This window comes from Haliotis rufescens, unplaced genomic scaffold, assembly GCF_023055435.1.
Source record: "Haliotis rufescens isolate VD_foot unplaced genomic scaffold, xgHalRufe1.0.p SCAF_9, whole genome shotgun sequence".
Lineage (NCBI taxonomy): Eukaryota > Metazoa > Mollusca > Gastropoda > Lepetellida > Haliotidae > Haliotis > Haliotis rufescens.
Window position 1 is genome coordinate 3,029,345 of NW_025964383.1, and position 19,231 is coordinate 3,048,575.

General features: G+C 40.1%; 1 protein-coding gene across 2 annotated transcripts in view; it reads right to left on the reverse strand.

Moving 5' to 3' along the window:
* Window positions 1-19,231, reverse strand: part of LOC124123232 (protein FORGETTER 1-like) — a 490,282-nt gene that overhangs the window by 87,625 nt on the left and 383,426 nt on the right. The gene's annotated exons all lie outside the window — the stretch shown is intronic.

Below are 19,231 nucleotides of genomic sequence, written 5' to 3' on the forward strand. Positions count from 1 at the left end.
ATCGACAACCCTTGTTTTGCCTCGCTGCGCTCTATTACCGTGTAGAAGTTGTGGAACTTGGACATGTAGGTACAGTAAGTACATTTAAGAACCCCAGTCCACTTGAGGCCCCTCTGTTGCTCACTATCAAGTGCCATAATAAGATCACCCTCATGCACTAGACATTTCTGACAGTGCTCCCTTAATGCCTCACTGTGCAGTTTTTTAGTTTGCAAACATGAAGTAAGGGCTATACACCAGTCCCAGAACCTGCTTAGATGAAAATAATATCCACTGGCTCTTTTGGAATGTAACATTATGGTTCTGAAATCATCTGTAAAGAATGTGATAGTGTTCGACAAAACTAAATTATCTCCCCTGTTTAGTAAAATGCATTGTATCTTTCATTCCCCTATAAACCCATATATTATTGGAGAGAAACACTATTTTAAGCTGGTATTGCATGACACTGTTAATTGTGAATAAAAAGAATTACATTTATGTCAGGATAAGCTGTACATTTTCAAAATTATATGGAATTTTAACTTTGTTTCATTGAAACTGGCAAATAACTGAAATAAGCAAGTTTAGCCACCTTGAAACATTAAACAGTAAGAATGTTTGATGTCCTGTGAGTATTTTAAAGTCTTAACTAAATAAATCAATAGAGTTAAGTGTAATTTCCTTCCATGTTGTGGTTTCAAAAAGCTTTTTTCTACTTGAGGGTCCATTTCAATTTCTCGGCTTTAATAGGCGGTATGGTTCACTGGTCAGTGTTTGAGATTGCTGTTAACAATGCACCCCTTTACTTCCTATTTTCTGGGAAAGTTCATTATCAAGCCTTACATATATGATGACTTTAAAGCTGCTTAATGTGTCCCTTGCTTATTGTTGGCCTGAATTCCATGCTCTCTGTCCAATTTTGAGATTTTTTTCTGATTCCTTTCAATGTGTACTTATGTCACCAGCCTATATCATAGGTGATTATACTTTTGATTTTTTAGAGTATATGAAAGCACAAACATTTGTGATAGCCCCTCCATAGATGATTTACCAAATGCTGACAGCCATTTGAGTGTTTAATTATATAAACAATGGATGGTGTAAGTTCAAGCAATCTCAAACAATATCAATCGCATCATGTCATGAGTGTCAAAACCATATTCCATGAATGTAGCAGACTCTGCTATGTTCTGATGATGTCAGCAAAGGAAGGCAAACAACAGACCACTACTCAATTTTAAATATGTATTGTAACTGGTTTTGAGGTTTAAAGATTTGTTCAATTTTTTTAGTCGAAAAAAATATTTTAGGGTGATTATGATCTATGCAGCCTCAATCATTTATAGAATTGACCCCTGACCCCCATCTTTTATGAATTATAAATGAACTCCCATGGTCAGTGCATGAAGGTAAAAACTTCTTTATTAATACAGAAATACCTTTTGTAAAACATTGATGAAGTGTACATCATTAAACTCTCACAACTCTTTCTGTGCATCCAAACTATGTATTCTGGTGCCATATAGACATGCTGGATAGGAACAAGTAGTGAAGTTTAATCCAATTTCCATTTTTTTTCTGAGAAGCTACATATATATACAATACATAAATCACAGATTTGACAAGTGCAAATATATTCTGATTTGTCTACAGGTTCTACTACACCAAATCAGTACCAGTTTGGAGAGTGCGGTTTTCGTAGGGAGCCCTCAGTACAGATCGAGAGATATCTGCAGGCTGTGATTGGAGGATATTCTGTAAGATTTTTATGTCCTTAAAATGTACATCCATCCAGTTAGTACTAAATATAGAAAAACATGGTCAGTTTTACTGGGTTTTTTTCATGATGACTTATGCTGAATGTGACCACAGCTATTTTCAAGTAGGTGACATTTTGTGCGAAACTTGGGGTGTTGTGTTTAGCTTCCGGTACTCGGAAAAGGAGCTGACTAAGCTAGTCATTTTGTATTTTTTTATTGCTGCTCTAAGGCCAAACTGTGCACACACATACAGGTAATAGCTGGTGAATGCTTAGTTATTTTTAAAAAAAATATAACGTTACTATAGAAGTCTATGGGAAAACATTTGGTTGTGTGTAACCTGTATGTACACTGTTGGGTACTACTGCCTGCCAAAAACCCAAGGCCGTAAGCCCAAAGGCCAAGGGCAGATAACTAAAAAAACAGAATTTTTTGAAGATTTTTTCGCCCTATTGCTCCGCAACCGCTTGACATTTTTTGTTCTTTGACTTTGGTCATTGGTCACGTGGTTTGGCAGCCATATTGGATTCAAGGTTTTCACAGTGTCTTTTGGGTACATGTCTTCAAATCCCTACTCCTCTGAATCCACTGCATGAAATGCTTTCAAACTTTCTGATAATTGTCTCCATACATAACACGTTAATAGCCGATTTTGGATATCTTTTTTAGCTGCGGCCATATTGGATTTTGATTTTGATCATTTTTTTCACCGAAATTTTACTTTAAAGATCATATCTTGTAAGGTTCTCCACAGAAACTACTGAAAGTTTTCATGAAGTTTTGGTACTATATGTTCATTTTCTTCTGGGTTGCATACTGAAAGCACCACCGCTTGGTGGTATTATTTGATTTTAGTAAAAAATCAGACTTAAGTACAAATACTGAAGGAAGTGCCCCATAAATCTACTATAAACCCCCATTCACTGGCTTTGCAGACACCCAACGCCTGCTTTACAGTCTTGTTGCAAATGTTCAGCATTATGTATACTACTCTTGACGATCAGGGTTAGAATTTGCCTTTATCAACCGATGCTTGTCTCAAGAGGCAACTATGCTTGTCACAGGAAGCGACTAATCAGATTGGGTGGTCAGACTCGCTGACTTGGTTCTTCATTTCTCAATTGCCAATTGCTACGGTACCTTACTTTTGACGGGGTTGTTAAAAGCAAACCATTTGCGGATTAGATTATGGTCGAGGTCAGAAATGGGTTTAGTACACTCTGGGAAACTGTGGCACACGCCAATTTTGTGGCGGCGATGTCCTGCAAACAGTGACTATCTTTTGCCGGAGTTGGTACAAGCAAACCTTTTGAGGATTCAAACATGAGGATTCAAGGTCGGAAATGGGTTCAGAACAGCCTTGGACACCCCGGGACACGCAAATGTCGTAGCGGCAATGTCGCAACCGGTGCTTACATTTGACAGAGTTGGTACAAGCAAACCCTTTGAGGATTCGAACATTGTCCTGGTCAGAAATGGGTTTAGAACACTCTGGGACACATGTGTTGATGTCTCGCAAGCAGTTCCTTACATTTGATGGCGTTGGTACAAGCAAACCATTTAAGGATTCGAACATGGTCGAAGTTGGAAATTGGTAAAAACATCATGGGACACCCAGGCACATGTCAATTGAGTAGTGGTGATGTCTCACAAGAGGTTCCTTACATTTGACGGCGTTGGTACAGGTTAACCTTTGAGGATTCGAATATGAACGAGGTCAGAAACAAGTTTAGCACTTTATCTCTGCAATGCGACAGGAACCCGGGGCCCGGACGAACGCAGAACGCTTATCCATTTGACTGGAGCCCAACTGACAAAGAAGTTACAGCCTGTCACTAAGCCGAAAGGCTGAAGAGCCCCAGTGTATGTTTGATTTAATATTATTATTATTCCGCCGATTTTTGTACCAGAGCTAGCAAAATAACCACTGGCTCGATTTTGTTCAAATTTTGTATGTGTGTGAAGACTGGATAGTACTAGATTCCGCCAAAATCCCAAGGCCATAGGCCCAAAGGCCAAGGGCAAATAACAAAAAAACAAGAATTTTTTTAAGATGTATTTCGCCCTATTGCTCCGCCACCACTTATCCGATTACTTTGAAACCTTGCATGTATCTGCTGCTTGAGCTGCTTGACATTTTTACTTCTTTGACTTTGGTCATTGGTCACGTGGTTTGGCAGCCATATTGGATTCAAGGTTTTCACAGTGTCGTTTGGGTACCTGTCTTCAAATGCTAACAACTTTGAGTCGAATGCTTGAAATGCTTTCAAACTTTCTGATAATTGTCTCCATACATAACACATCAAACGTTATTAGCCGATTTTGGATATCTTTTTTATAGTTGCGGCAATAATGGATTTTGATTTTGATCATTTTTTTTCACCGAAATTTTACTTAAAAGATCATATCTTGTGAGGTTCTCTACAGAAACTATTGATAGTTTACATGAAGTTAGTGTGCCATATGTACCTCATTTTTTGTTCTTTGACTTTGGTCATTGGTCACATGGTTGGGAAGCCATATTGGATTCAAGGTTTTCACAGTGTGTTTTGGGTACCTGTCTTCAAATCGTATCTCCTCTGGAGCCACTGCATGAAATGCATCCACACTTTCTGAGAATTGTGTCCTTACATAACCCATCAAACTCTGTTAGCCATTTTTGGATATCTTTCTTAGTAACGGCACTATATGATATTGATTTTGAAAAAAAAAATCACCGAAATTTTACTTTATATAAAGATCATATCTTGTAAGGTTCTCGTCAGAAACTATTGAAAGTTGACATGAAGTTAGTCGGACATATGTACCTCATCATTTGTTCTTAGCTGCATGCTAAAAGTAACTCCGCTTGGTGGTAATATTTGATTAATATTGGGGATTCGAACATTGACGTTTGTGCGCAGTGTTACTTGGAGCCCGCCATTGCTGCTTGCAGCTTTAATTATGTGTATTTGTCTCTTTAAATAAGGTGGAAATAGCGATCAGCTGTTCACACATTTCCTTCCAATCTATGGTTGACTTATCGGTAGTTTTAAAAATACTTAATGTCATGGCCAATGTAAAAACTGAAAAGAAATTTCAATACAGTGACAGGAAGACCAAAGACTTTGTATCTCTAACGATTAATGTAAACAAAATTGAATGAATCTTGGATAAAAGTGATATAATGTTTTACAAACTAATTCCAGATACACAATGAACACCTGTTTAGTCAGATAGTGTAATAACAAGACTAACTTGCATACTTCAGTACAGATTTGTTGACATACTTCTTCCGCTGTTGTGTGCTTGACAAAACATGTGCTTGTGAAACAAAATCAAAGCTCATTATATGCATGTATATACTCACACGCTGCTTGTCCAATGGTAGACAAATACTGTATTCCAGTATTTAACTCATCAAGGGCAGACCTTACCCTTAATGGCCTAGTGCGGCAAAAATCTATTGCATGGATTTGTGACGTTTTGGCAGCAGTAGCTATGGCCAGTAAAAACAAAGTTAGGCGACACTTTTTTTATTTCTTGGTTTACGGATTTCAAACTCATTTCAAAAGTGAGGCAGGCCAATTTAAAAAAAAGAAAAGAAAAAAAGCCTCCCACATTTTTTTTTTACCTGAATTTTGTCCTAAAAAGTTAGGTAGGTATGAAAAAAAATATCCTGGCGTAATAAAAGTAAAAAAAATCAATTTTTCGAGATAATTTTATTTGGCACTCAGCTTGTGCAAGGATGGCAACATAACAATATTCATGTCATGGGTGGAAATGCATGAAAGACGCTGCTATTTTGGCAGCAAATGCATGGGCAACGTTGAACTCTTTCAACACCAGCCAAGCAGAAGATTACTGCTGTGACACCAAGTTCCCAGAGACTGTTGTGTGATAGATGAAACCAACATTTATCAAGGAATTATCTTCTGAAATTAACATCTTTGTTACTACATGTTTGGCCATACACTATTTGAAAGGTCTAATTAATCCTATTGTTTATAAATATGAAAGTTATGTGTATTACATTATTTAAATAATTCATGAACAACTATATAAAGTTCGTTTTAAATAAAAAATAATGTAAGCTAAAACATTCATAACGTCCAAATTTAGCGCAAATTTAACGATTTTTTCGGCAAATTTAAGAAGTCATAAAATCCACTTACCTATTTCTTTTATTATTTTCATTTGTTTACGTTGTTGGAACATTATTTTAAAAAGAATTACAAATAATATCTGTCATAACCCATTTCCCAATGATAGTGGCTGTCCGCTCACTAACATGAGGAAATACCTCCGTTTTCAAAGCTTCATATGAATAACACATACATCCTGCCATGTCAGTATACATTAAAAAAACTTATATTGTTTCACCGACAAAATCTGCTACAAGGTTCGTGATTGGTCAAATTTAAGCACGTGACCTAAGGCAGCCAATCAAATTACAGCAACGGTAATTTTCAGACTTTGGCGAAAGGTTTGGGTTAAATCATGTTTTCTGAACGTTTTAGCATGAAATCGCGATCTATATTAAAAATATGGAACTTTATGGATGCATAGAGCTAGGTTACGAGCTGTGACAAAGATGTCTTATGCATATATTTTGGCATTAAGACATCGTGTCTGAGCCGAGATGTCATTTGACTTACGATATGCGATAGCACGAAAAGTTGGAAATAATAACTAAGATGTCAGTTTGGCAACTTTATAGATATATTTTTGATGATTTTATTATTTTGTAAATAAAGACATTTCAGAACGTGAAACGTCTTTATTTTGCTGTTTGACATGTTTGATGAGGACCCGTGGTCGAAGTGTGTCCGAGAATTATATTTTCAATAACATTGCGGGAAATAGTGTCAAGACTTGAAGTGAATATATTTTTAATCTATTGATAAAAAAATTATAAAATCAAATGGAATACGTATTTCAGACATTGCTTTGACAAGCTTTGATGGTATTAGAGAAGGATCCCAGCAAAAAAAATCAAGAGTGACTTCCCTTGCTTTTCGCTCGACGAGGAAATTTTTGTTTGTTTGAACTTTTTGTCGAAAAAATCGACGGTAATAAAAAAAAGGGTAATTTTCATTTTTTATTTTTTTTTAACATTTGGACTTTGAAAGAGCGGTGCATCCGTAAACCAAGAAATAAAAAAAGTGTCGCCTTATCTGTGTCAGATGTTCAAATGTCTCTCCTAAGGGTTTCGTAAGTGTCACTGGTAAGATGCTTGAGGACTATATATGTTTAAGTCCCATGCTGGGGCTTCGAATTTCCTCTGTTGTTCTTCTAGTCTGTAACAACAGAGCAGAGCATTGAGTTCAGGAACTTTAGTAAGTTTTGATACTGTTAAGAATGGAGCTGACAGCTGCTAGATACAAGTCCAGCATTGAACCCTTGTGATTTATGGTAACTCTGATGTGACAGAGGAATACTGCTATTTGAGGCAAAGTGGCTGAGCTGCTGAGAATCCATTACTACTTGAAAATTGGTCAAAGCTCTTCCATTTGTAATTATACAAACTTAAAGTAGATCCACAAAGTGCAAGGGAGACAACTGTAGCAGCTCTGGCTGAGTATCGTTGTCTGGTCAGGTTGTTTGTGGTATGCTCCATAGGTGAAGCTCGAAGATGTTTGGGTTTGGATGAACTTGTCTTGAGTGAGGATGAAGAAGTAGATTTGACCAATTTGGAAGTTTTAGTACCGGATTCCCCACTAGGTCGATGAGGGCAACCAGGTTCTTGCAGGCCAGTAAGGTGTGAAAAAAAGCAGTAGAAGGCACTTTGTGTGTCTGACTGATGGTACTAGTGCTGGCAGGGGAAAACTATCAGTGTGACATCCTTCCCACAAAACTGCCTGTGTGTCATTGGCCCAAACAGAGGGTCTGGAACTGGGGAGACGAAAATCCTTATTTAATTGTTGAATCTGGTTGCGAATAGGACAACTGATAGCAATCTCCTCTTATCGCCCTTGCAATGCTCCTGGTTGAAGCTTCCATTCCGTCAGTGATGGTTTGGATGGCCTGGATAGGACGTTGGCTGGAAATTCCCGGTATGTGTCTTGCCTTTATCCTTAGATTCAGGCTGTCTGTGAGCTGAAATAGTCTAAAGGTTAACCTCAGAAGTATAGCTGTCCTTCGGAGATTCATGTAGAAGGCCACTGTTGAGATGTAAGGTCTGATTATGAGAAACTGGTATGTCAATAGAGGGGCCCAGGGGTTGATAGCCTAGATCACTGCCTCGAACTCCAGTTGACTTATATGGAGGAGATTCTCTTCTGCTGACACTAGCCCTGAAGCTACCTCCAAGTTGAGGTGTGCACCCAAACTATACTCAACAACAAAAGTTCCTTTGACACCAATATTTTTGTGTATTTTTCAAACAAGTAAAGTTTGGTTTTCAATATTGTAGTACATGTATGGAATCAAGTCACAAAAACGCAACTGCTACAGAAAAGCATGTACTTTTATGCAAGCCCCATGCATTTCACTACCCAAGAATGGGTATAAAAACGTGTGTTTTTAACGGGATTCAATATGCATTGTTTAGCATCGTGCTGACAACAAATCAGAAAAACAACAAAGTTATGCAAATATTCAACATTATGAAATGTCACGCCTGTCTGAAAATGAACGTCTGCGAGCCATTGGTATGCTTGAAGCAGGATCGAGTCAACGTGATGTTGCAAGACAATTTAATGTCCACAGAAACACCATTTGGTGTTTATGGCAATGTTGGCAACAGACGAATGCAGTCAGAGACCATCCTCGGAGTGGCAGGCCACACGTAACCAAAAATCGACAAGACAACTGGATTCAAACAACACAACTACAAAATTGATTCGAGCCAGCAACAGTGACTGAAAGAAGCATCCCTGGCCTTCGACGAATATCTTCACAAACCGTATGTCGTCACCTCAGATGTGCAGGGATTGTCGCCAGAAGACCCACCAGACGTCCCATTTTGACAGGAAACCACCATCAAGCACGTCTACATTGGTGCAGACAGCATCTACGCTGGACGGCCATGCAGTGGGGACAAGTTCTATTCACTGATGAGTCTCGTTTTCACCTCAACCACAGCGATGGACGGATTCGAGTGTTCCGACGTCGAGGTGAATGTTGTCATTTTGTCATGGAAGAAGATCGGTTCGGGGGCGGCAACGTTATGGTATGGGGTGGGATTACAGCAAGACAAAGGACCCGTTTGATAGTGGTAGAGGGAAATCTCAATGGACAGCGCTACTGCGATGAGATCATCGGCCCTGTTGTTCCACCGTTTTTGCGTCGTCATGGTCCAGGCATTACCTTTCAACATGACAACGCCTGGCCTCATATTGCTTGACTTGTTCAGGATTCTCTTCAACAAAACAACGTGAATGTCATCCCCTGGCCGGCTTGCTCCCCTGATCTCTCACCAATCTAGCACATGTGGGATGAGATGGATCGGCGCCTTCGACATCAACTACGTGTTCCACAAACACTCCAGGAACTTCGAAACATGCTCCAGCAGATATGGACAGATATCCCACAGGATTTGGTGCGACACCTGGTCCATTCCATGAGACGAAGATGTGTTGCTTGCATCGCAACCAGAGGTGGACACACACGCTATTGATTTGTCAATTGACATTCGACTTGATTGTCCACCAATGAAAGTATTTCAAGAGACAAGGTGGTAGTTGAAGACTCAGATGTTACCCGCTTGGGCTGATGTGAGAAGGCCTATCAGAACTAGCCATTGATCGAACAAGATCTGTTTGTAAATAGCTGCTGGCAAACAGTTTTTGATTTGTTGAAGATCGGATTTCTGATAATTGATGAGCCATCCTTAAAGTTGTTGGGGTCTTTGATTGACATTTAAAAGTTGAGAGAACATGAATACATGACACACTTAGTATGACGTCTCAGAGCTACTTCTTGCTCCTTCATCAGGTGAACGGTTAGTAAGTGTGTGTGTGTGTGTGTGTGTGTGTGTGTGTGTGTGTGTGTGTGTGTGTGTGTGTATATATATATATATATATATATATATATATATATAATGATGTTTATGCTTATTAAGTGCATAGAGTACCATACCATAGATAGCCAATGAGATAATGATGAAGCTAATGAGATAACATTATAATGATGAAGCCAATTAGATTAACAGGTGAGGATGCCTAGTTGCGTTAATAATTTCAGTGTGCGGTTAAACTGCTGTCAGTAGATGGGTCTGTTGTTGTGCCTGAATGCCATCCTCCGGGGGAAAAGGCGCAACAAAGTCCTTGGTTGTGAAGAAAGTTCACTATTTGTTTGGTTATTTGTGTAAACAGCCACGGGGCATAGCAGAACCGCCCATCGTTAGTAATGGTTGTTGAAGAGAAAACAGAAGTACTTCCTGGACTCTGGATAGATTGGGATGTGTAGATATGCATCTAGCAGATCTATGTTGGCTAGTCACAAGGGCTGTAACAATACAGGATACGATACGCATCTCGATAATCTGGTCACAATACGATACATATCTCGATACGCAACGATAAAAAACAACAACAGATAACAGTACTCCAGCATTTATTAAGTTCCAAGACCTCAAGCATGTCAAGATTGGACCTTTCATGATTTTGGAACAGTCACAATTCTTTTATAATGATAAGACTATTGATTTTGTAAAGATTCGAAGTGGAACTTCCTCTAACTTTCCTTTAAAACACTTTAAATTTCAAAACACCAGAAAACACCAGAAAATAATCAATGTACTTCACAGTCTGCATAGTTCAACCTCAGATGTTTTTATTTTTTCAGAAAAAGTAAAGTGTCACAGGGCACTGACAATGTCTCCTGTTGTTGAGCCTTAGTGAAGGAGGAGTCCTGATGTTGATGGCCAACACAACAGTACATGCTCTGCCTACCTAACACGATCTACGATGTACATCTACATAGATAGAAGGTATTTCCTCATGACATGTATGTATCAGCAACTCCTGGTCGGTTTAGATAGAAGGTATTTACTCATGACATGTATGTATCAGCAACTCCTGGTCAGTTTAGATAGAAGGTATTTACTCATGACGTGAGTATGTATCAGCAACTACTGGTCGGCATAGATAGAAGGTATTTCCTCATGATGTGAGGATGTATCAGCATCTCCTGGTCGGCATAGATAGAAGATATTTCCTCATGACGTGAGGATATATCAGCAACTCCTGGTCGGCATAGATAGTAGGTATTTCCTCATGACGTGAGGATGTATCAGCAACTTCTGGTCGGTGTAGATAAAAGGTATTTCCTCATGATGTGAGGATGTATCAGCAACTCCTGGTCGGCATAGATAGAAGATATTTCCTCATGATATGAAAATGTATCAGCAACTCCTGGTCGGCAGAAATAGTAGGTATTTCCTCATGACGTGAGGATGTATCAGCAACTCCTGGTCGATGTAGATAGAAGGTATTTCCTCATGATGTGAGGATGTATCAGCATCTCCTGGTCGGCATAGATAGAAGATATTTCCTCATGACGTGAGGATATATCAGCAACTCCTGGTCGGCATAGATAGTAGGTATTTCCTCATGACGTGAGGATGTATCAGCAACTTCTGGTCGGTGTAGATAAAAGGTATTTCCTCATGATGTGAGGATGTATCAGCAACTCCTGGTCGGCATAGATAGAAGATATTTCCTCATGATATGAAAATGTATCAGCAACTCCTGGTTGGCAGAAATAGTAGGTATTTCCTCATGACGTGAGGATGTATCAGCAATTCCTGGTCGGCATAGATAGGATGTATCAGCAACTCCTGGTCGGCATAGTTAGGATGTATCAGCAACTCCTGGTCGGCATTGATAGAAGATACTTCCTCATGACGTGAGGATGTATCAGCAACTCCTGGTCGGCATAGATAAAAGATATTTCCTCATGATGTGAGGATGTATCAGCACTTCTGGTCGGTGTAGAAAGAAGGTATTTCCTCATGACGTGAGGATGTATCAGCAATTCCTGGTCGGCATAGATAGGATGTATCAGCAACTCCTGGTCGGTGTAGATAGAAGATATTTCCTCATGACGTGAGGATGTATCAGCAACTCTTGGTCGGCATAGATAAAAGATATTTCCTCATGATGTGAGGATGTATCAGCACTTCTGGTCGGTGTAGAAAGAAGGTATTTCCTCATGATGTGAGGATGTATCAGCAACTCCTGGTCGGCATTGATAGGATGTATCAGCAACTCCTGGTTGGCATAGATAGGATGTATCAGCAACTCCTGGTCGGCATAGTTAGAAGGTATTTCCACATGATGTGAGGATGTATCAGCAACTCATGGTCGGCATAGATACCGTATATCGCTGTGTATAAGGCGACCCCACGTATAAGACGACCCCCCTGTACACGCCTTAAAAATCAACCCAAAATCCTATACTCCGTGTACAAGGCGACCGGGAATGAAACACATCACAAGTCTGACTGATATAGAAGATTTAACGTGCGCTTTCCGACTGTAGCATATTTCACACACGGACATCACAAGATAGTTAGTTAGTTACTTTGGAGATTTAACGTGCGCTTTCCGACTGATGCGTATTTCGCACACATCACAAGTGCACACACAAACCTTATATATGCAATAAAAATATGTTTATCTTGCGTTGGTTTTTTTCTACAATGATAGGTCGCGTGTGTAACTCCAGCACAAATCGCCATTTTGTGTTTACACGGTACGACACCAAATTGGTGCCCGTAAAATAAAATTCATTTATGAAGTAATAACATATAAGAGACAATGGTGAGTAATTTAATCGCCAATTAACTATGTTATAAATAACTAGGCTTATGTTTGCTTCACATTCAGCGTGTTTATTCCACAATCACTTGTACACACCGTCTCCAGCACTTGTTAATACAACTGTAAAAACAGCGGGAATTGATTTCAACTTCACCGGTTATCACATGTTAGGTCACATGTGCAATATGCAAATGCTTACCGGTACTTCCGGCTCTCTACTCACGGATGTTGATTGTTTTACCGTGTCAGGTGGTTTGACAATCTGCATCGAGGCGAGGGTCATTTCAACTTTATTTGCAGAAATTATTAAACTTTATTCAAGGAAAAGAGATACAAATCATGTTTATGTATGGAAATAGTTAATTGAACAGTTATTTAGGACGAAATGCGAAGTTTTATTGTCAAATGCTGGGCTGGCTATCTGACGCCGGTTGACATCGCCAGTGGAAAGAAATGTGAGATCTTCGACTCCGTGTATAAGACGACCCCCCTTCTTAGCCCCCTCATTTTAGGTCCGAAAAACTCGCCTTATACACAGCGATATACGGTAGAAGATATTTCCTCATGATGTGAGGATGTATCAGCAACTCCTGGTCGGCATAGATAGAAGATATTTCGTCATGATGTGAGTATGTATCAGCAACTCCTGGTCGGCATAGATAGTAGGTATTTCCTCATGACGTGAGGATGTATCAGCAACTCCTGGTCGGCATAGATAGTAGGTATTTCCTCATGATGTGAGTATGTATCAGCAACTCCTGGTCGGCATAGATAGTAGGTATTTCCTCATGATGTGAGGATGTATCAGCATCTCCTGGTCGGCATAGATAAAAGGTATTTCCTCATGATGTGAGGATGTATCAGCAACTCCTGGTCTGTGTAGAAAGAAGATATTTCCTCATGATGTGAGGATGTATCAGCAACTCCTGGTCGGCATAGATAAAAGATATTTCCTCATGATGTGAGGATGTATCAGCACTTCTGGTCGGTGTAGAAAGAAGGTATTTCCTCATGATGTGAGGATGTATCAGCAACTCCTGGTCGGCATTGATAGGATGTATCAGCAACTCCTGGTTGGCATAGATAGGATGTATCAGCAACTCCTGGTCGGCATAGTTAGAAGGTATTTCCACATGATGAGAGGATGTATCAGCAACTCCTGGTCGGCATAGATACCGTATATCGCTGTGTATAAGGCGACCCCACGTATAAGACGACCCCCCTGTACACGCCTTAAAAATCAACCCAAAATCCTATACTCCGTGTACAAGGCGACCGGGAATGAAACACATCACAAGTCTGACTGATATAGAAGATTTAACGTGCGCTTTCCGACTGTAGCATATTTCACACACGGACATCACAAGATAGTTAGTTAGTTACTTTGGAGATTTAACGTGCGCTTTCCGACTGATGCGTATTTCGCACACATCACAAGTGCACACACAAACCTTATATATGCAATAAAAATATGTTTATCTTGCGTTGGTTTTTTTCTACAATGATAGGTCGCGTGTGTAACTCCAGCACAAATCGCCATTTTGTGTTTACACGGTACGACACCAAATTGGTGCCCGTAAAATAAAATTCATTTATGAAGTAATAACATATAAGAGACAATGGTGAGTAATTTAATCGCCAATTAACTATGTTATAAATAACTAGGCTTATGTTTGCTTCACATTCAGCGTGTTTATTCCACAATCACTTGTACACACCGTCTCCAGCACTTGTTAATACAACTGTAAAAACAGCGGGAATTGATTTCAACTTCACCGGTTATCACATGTTAGGTCACATGTGCAATATGCAAATGCTTACCGGTACTTCCGGCTCTCTACTCACGGATGTTGATTGTTTTACCGTGTCAGGTGGTTTGACAATCTGCATCGAGGCGAGGGTCATTTCAACTTTATTTGCAGAAATTATTAAACTTTATTCAAGGAAAAGAGATACAAATCATGTTTATGTATGGAAATAGTTAATTGAACAGTTATTTAGGACGAAATGCGAAGTTTTATTGTCAAATGCTGGGCTGGCTATCTGACGCCGGTTGACATCGCCAGTGGAAAGAAATGTGAGATCTTCGACTCCGTGTATAAGACGACCCCCCTTCTTAGCCCCCTCATTTTAGGTCCGAAAAACTCGCCTTATACACAGCGATATACGGTAGAAGATATTTCCTCATGATGTGAGGATGTATCAGCAACTCCTGGTCGGCATAGATAGAAGATATTTCGTCATGATGTGAGTATGTATCAGCAACTCCTGGTCGGCATAGATAGTAGGTATTTCCTCATGACGTGAGGATGTATCAGCAACTCCTGGTCGGCATAGATAGTAGGTATTTCCTCATGATGTGAGTATGTATCAGCAACTCCTGGTCGGCATAGATAGTAGGTATTTCCTCATGACGTGAGGATGTATCAGCATCTCCTGGTCGGCATAGATAGAAGATATTTCCTCATGATGTGAGGATGTATCAGCAACTCCTGGTCGGCATAGATAAAAGGTATTTCCTCATGATGTGAGGATGTATCAGCAACTCCTGGTCGGCATAGATAGTAGGTATTTCCTCATGATGTTAGGATGTATCAGCAACTCCTGGTCGGCATAGATAGTAGGTATTTCCTCATGATGTGAGTATGTATCAGCAACTCCTGGTCGGCATAGATAGTAGGTATTTCCTCATGACGTGAGGATGTATCAGCAACTCCTGGTCGGCATAGATAGTAGGTATTTCCTCATGACGTGAGGATGTATCAGCAACTCCTGGTCTGTGTAGAAAGAAGATATTTCCTCATGATGTGAGGATGTATCAGCAACTCCTGGTCGGCATAGAAAGAAGATATTTCCTCATGATGTGAGGATGTATCAGCAACTCCTGGTCGGCATAGATAGTAGGTATTTCCTCATGATGTGAGTATGTATCAGCAACTCCTGGTCGGCATAGATAGTAGGTATTTCCTCATGATGTGAGGATGTATCAGCATCTCCTGGTCGGCATAGATAAAAGGTATTTCCTCATGATGTGAGGATGTATCAGCAACTCCTGGTCGGCATAGATAGTAGGTATTTCCTCATGATGTTAGGATGTATCAGCAACTCCTGGTCGGCATAGATAGTAGGTATTTCCTCATGATGTGAGTATGTATCAGCAACTCCTGGTCGGCATAGATAGTAGGTATTTCCTCATGACGTGAGGATGTATCAGCAACTCCTGGTCGGCATAGATAGTAGGTATTTCCTCATGACGTGAGGATGTATCAGCAACTCCTGGTCTGTGTAGAAAGAAGATATTTCCTCATGATGTGAGGATGTATCAGTAACTCTTGGTCGGCATAGATAGAAGGTATTTCCTCATGACGTGAGGATGTATCAGCAACTTCTGGTTGGTGTAGATAGAAGGTATTTCCTCATGACGTGAGGATGGATCAGCAACTCCTGGTCGGCATAGATAGGATGTATCAGCAACTCCTGGTCGGCATAGATAGGATGTATCAGCAACTCCTAGTCGGCATAGGTAGAAGGTATTTCCTCATGATGTGAGGATGTATCAGCAACTCCTGGTCGGCATAGATAGGATGTATCAGCAACTCCTGGTCGGCATAGTTAGAAGGTATTTCCACATGATGTGAGGATGTATCAGCAACTCCTGGTCGGCATAGATAGAAGATATTTCCTCATGATGTGAGGATGTATCAGCAACTACTGGTCGGCATAGATAGTAGGTATTTCCTCATGATGTGAGGATGTATCAGCAAAAGATGGCTCAAACACATCTTCTTCCTGTACAAAGAAGGGGGCTTTAGGGTTTGGAGCCTGAGCCTGAGCAGAACAGTGAGAAGTTTGAGACACATCATTGGGGATGGAAGTAGATGCGATAGAACCCACTTTGGGAAATGATATAGGCTTCATGGAGGTGGGGACCTTTGAGCAGCCATCCTTCAACATTAAGCACGAGTTGCTCTTGTTCCTTGTCGATGACAGTTTCTTCATCTTCTCCTGCTTCTCGTCGCCTGATATAAGGGACACAGCGATGGATCTTTCTGACGTCGGCGATGAAGGGTTCTCAGCAGCCATCTCAACTACAACTACAAATGATCTGTCATCATCTGAAGAAAAAATTGTTACTTTTCTTCTTTTTAGGTGCATAATAGTAGCCGCTTCAGTTGAAGAAGATGACCAAGCAGAATCATGTCTTTTACAGTCCAGCTTCTTCCTCTGTCCTACATACAAGTAGGCTGCAAAGTCTTCTTCCCCCAGGGATGCATAGAAACTACTATGAGTCTCTCTAGTGCATAGTTGAGGGACGCATGTTGAACAGATAGGGTGTGGATCAGAATCTGAAACACAAGCCGCAGTTTATAATGTCAATAACAACACGAAAACAGATAAAAGAACAACATTTATTAAATTTTTGGCATATGGGGATTCTCGGTATACACATATATACATGACACATAAAAATAGTACATGAAAGACTTAACTTCAGCCAAGTCTCTAAATAGGAGTCGCGCACTCCATACTGTTTGAGCGTACTGAGACTTGGCTGAGCATACGAACATGGACGGTGAAGAAATATTCCTGATCCAGGGGCTGTACCTCTGCCAAGTAATACAAGTAGGAGTCGCGCACCCCTAGACTTGCTCCCGAGCGCCAGGAGTACCTGGCAGAGTAGACGAATGATGAAAAACAAAAAAGAGACGAAGGTTAAATCACTTGCAGGGGGAATAGTATCCGCCTGAATTACCCTCTGATAGAGTGGAGAGATTGCCATATTGTTATTATGATAATTGTGGAACTGAATTGATGAGAATCCCCCTATCTGTCCTGGATTACTTAATTGCTTCCAAGCTCCAGGATTGCTCTTGAGATCTGTCAGAATATAAATGAGAAGGTAGTGATGAGTCAATGCTATAACAATTGGTGTATGAATCTATGTAGTGATTGCAGCTTATATCTACAGAAATACACCAAGGTGGTGGTGAGGGAGGTGGTGGGTTCAGTCAAGATCCGACCATTACGAAGCGTGCTTGAATGAACCATGTGTTGTGAGCTGGACAAAGGAATTGCTGACAGCTGACTGCGCATGCTATGGCATGATTAAGTTTGGGCATGTGAGAGAAACGGAATACGATTGTGAATTACTCAAGTTTTCAAGCCGACTTAACTACAAATAAACGCCCATTGGAGTATATTACCTGATAACTAACAGTCACAAATGCATAGCACAGATTAGCCTGTTGAATTTAATATTCATAATGGACAAAGTTTTCATAGAAAATTATCGTATGGTATGGTGCATGTAATGAATAACATTCGATGACATGACCCTTGCTATTGACATTATAAACTCAACTCAATACCTAGGTAATAAATGTCACAAAATCTCATCATACAAAAAAAGGCAAAGTCTTAACCCAAATTAGTGAAAAGGTTTAAGCCAAAGTAGAAAAAAAAAAATTTGAAGAAGGTAATCCAAGCTAAATATTTCAATAAAAACTTTAAATTTTGACAGGATGGCTTAGGTTATAAGAGCACAGAAATTTAGCCCAACCACCCAGTTGACGTGAAAATAAGATCGTGACAAGTGCGTAAGACTTGGTCACATGCTTCTGGTGTAGCTGCAAAGCTGAGGGGTGTGGTTGGGCAAGTTGTTTTTCTCTGTTCTTGGGAACACAGCACAGGGGTTTCCACGACCTTTTGGGAATGCTGTCATAGCAACTGATTTACAACAACCATTATCTGTCGAACATTTGATTAAAAAGGCTAGTTACCCTGTTGCCATGACATGTGCATGTCTCCATAACTTAATTGTCATTATGTATTAGGCTCTAATCCCCGTTGTTAATCCTCCCCACCATTTCATTGTATATTGACTGTCAGCCAACCTGGGCTACTATATCACTTCCCGTTAATTACTGTTATTTATAGTATGACATATATTGCCTTAATTGTTCATCCCCTGAGTTGTGTCGGTTCACCACCCCCAGAAGTCCCATGGCCAGAGCAACGTCATTGTCTGTCCATTGTTGTTCATTACTCTATATGTGTCACCATTACATGGTGTTAGTCAAACTTTGGACGACCTCAAGCAGGATGTGCCGCTCGTAGGAAACGTCCTGAGGTTGAGCTGGAGCTCCGCTCACCTCATGTATGCCTGAGCTGGAAGGTCCGCTCATTGCTGTGTTTGTGTTGTCAGAGCAGGTATTCCGCTCATTGTGTATTTGTTGCTTATTGTTTACATGCTGTGCATAAAACGTTCCAGGACGGTGATGTCGATTTTGTCCTTGATTCCCCCAAGAGCTAATTTCCCATCAACATGCGTGTTGACATCGCGATGAGATAAAAGTAAGTAGTATGAGTCAGGATAAGGTAAAATCAGAATGTTTGTTTTTGAATATTTCTTTTCTGCATCATGAAAGTTTCTACACAAATTCAAGTTTTAGTAAAAGAATAATCTTTAAAAGTCACAATTAGTCTTAACTATGCAGCATTGCACTGAAGGCAGCAAAGAATTATTTATCATGTTAGCAGTGCATGCATAAGAAAGCCATCTCCAGGAAGGATGATCTCATGCAGACAGTAAGTTCAAGCGACCAATCAAATATTAGAAATGTTATTTCATCCTTGTTACTTCTGTATTTGGGTGAAACCCAGCTGCTTTTATAGGGAGGGGGGGACCAGCAAAAGGCACCAGTTCAGTATGTGCCTGGTAAACATGCAAAGTTTTGTAAG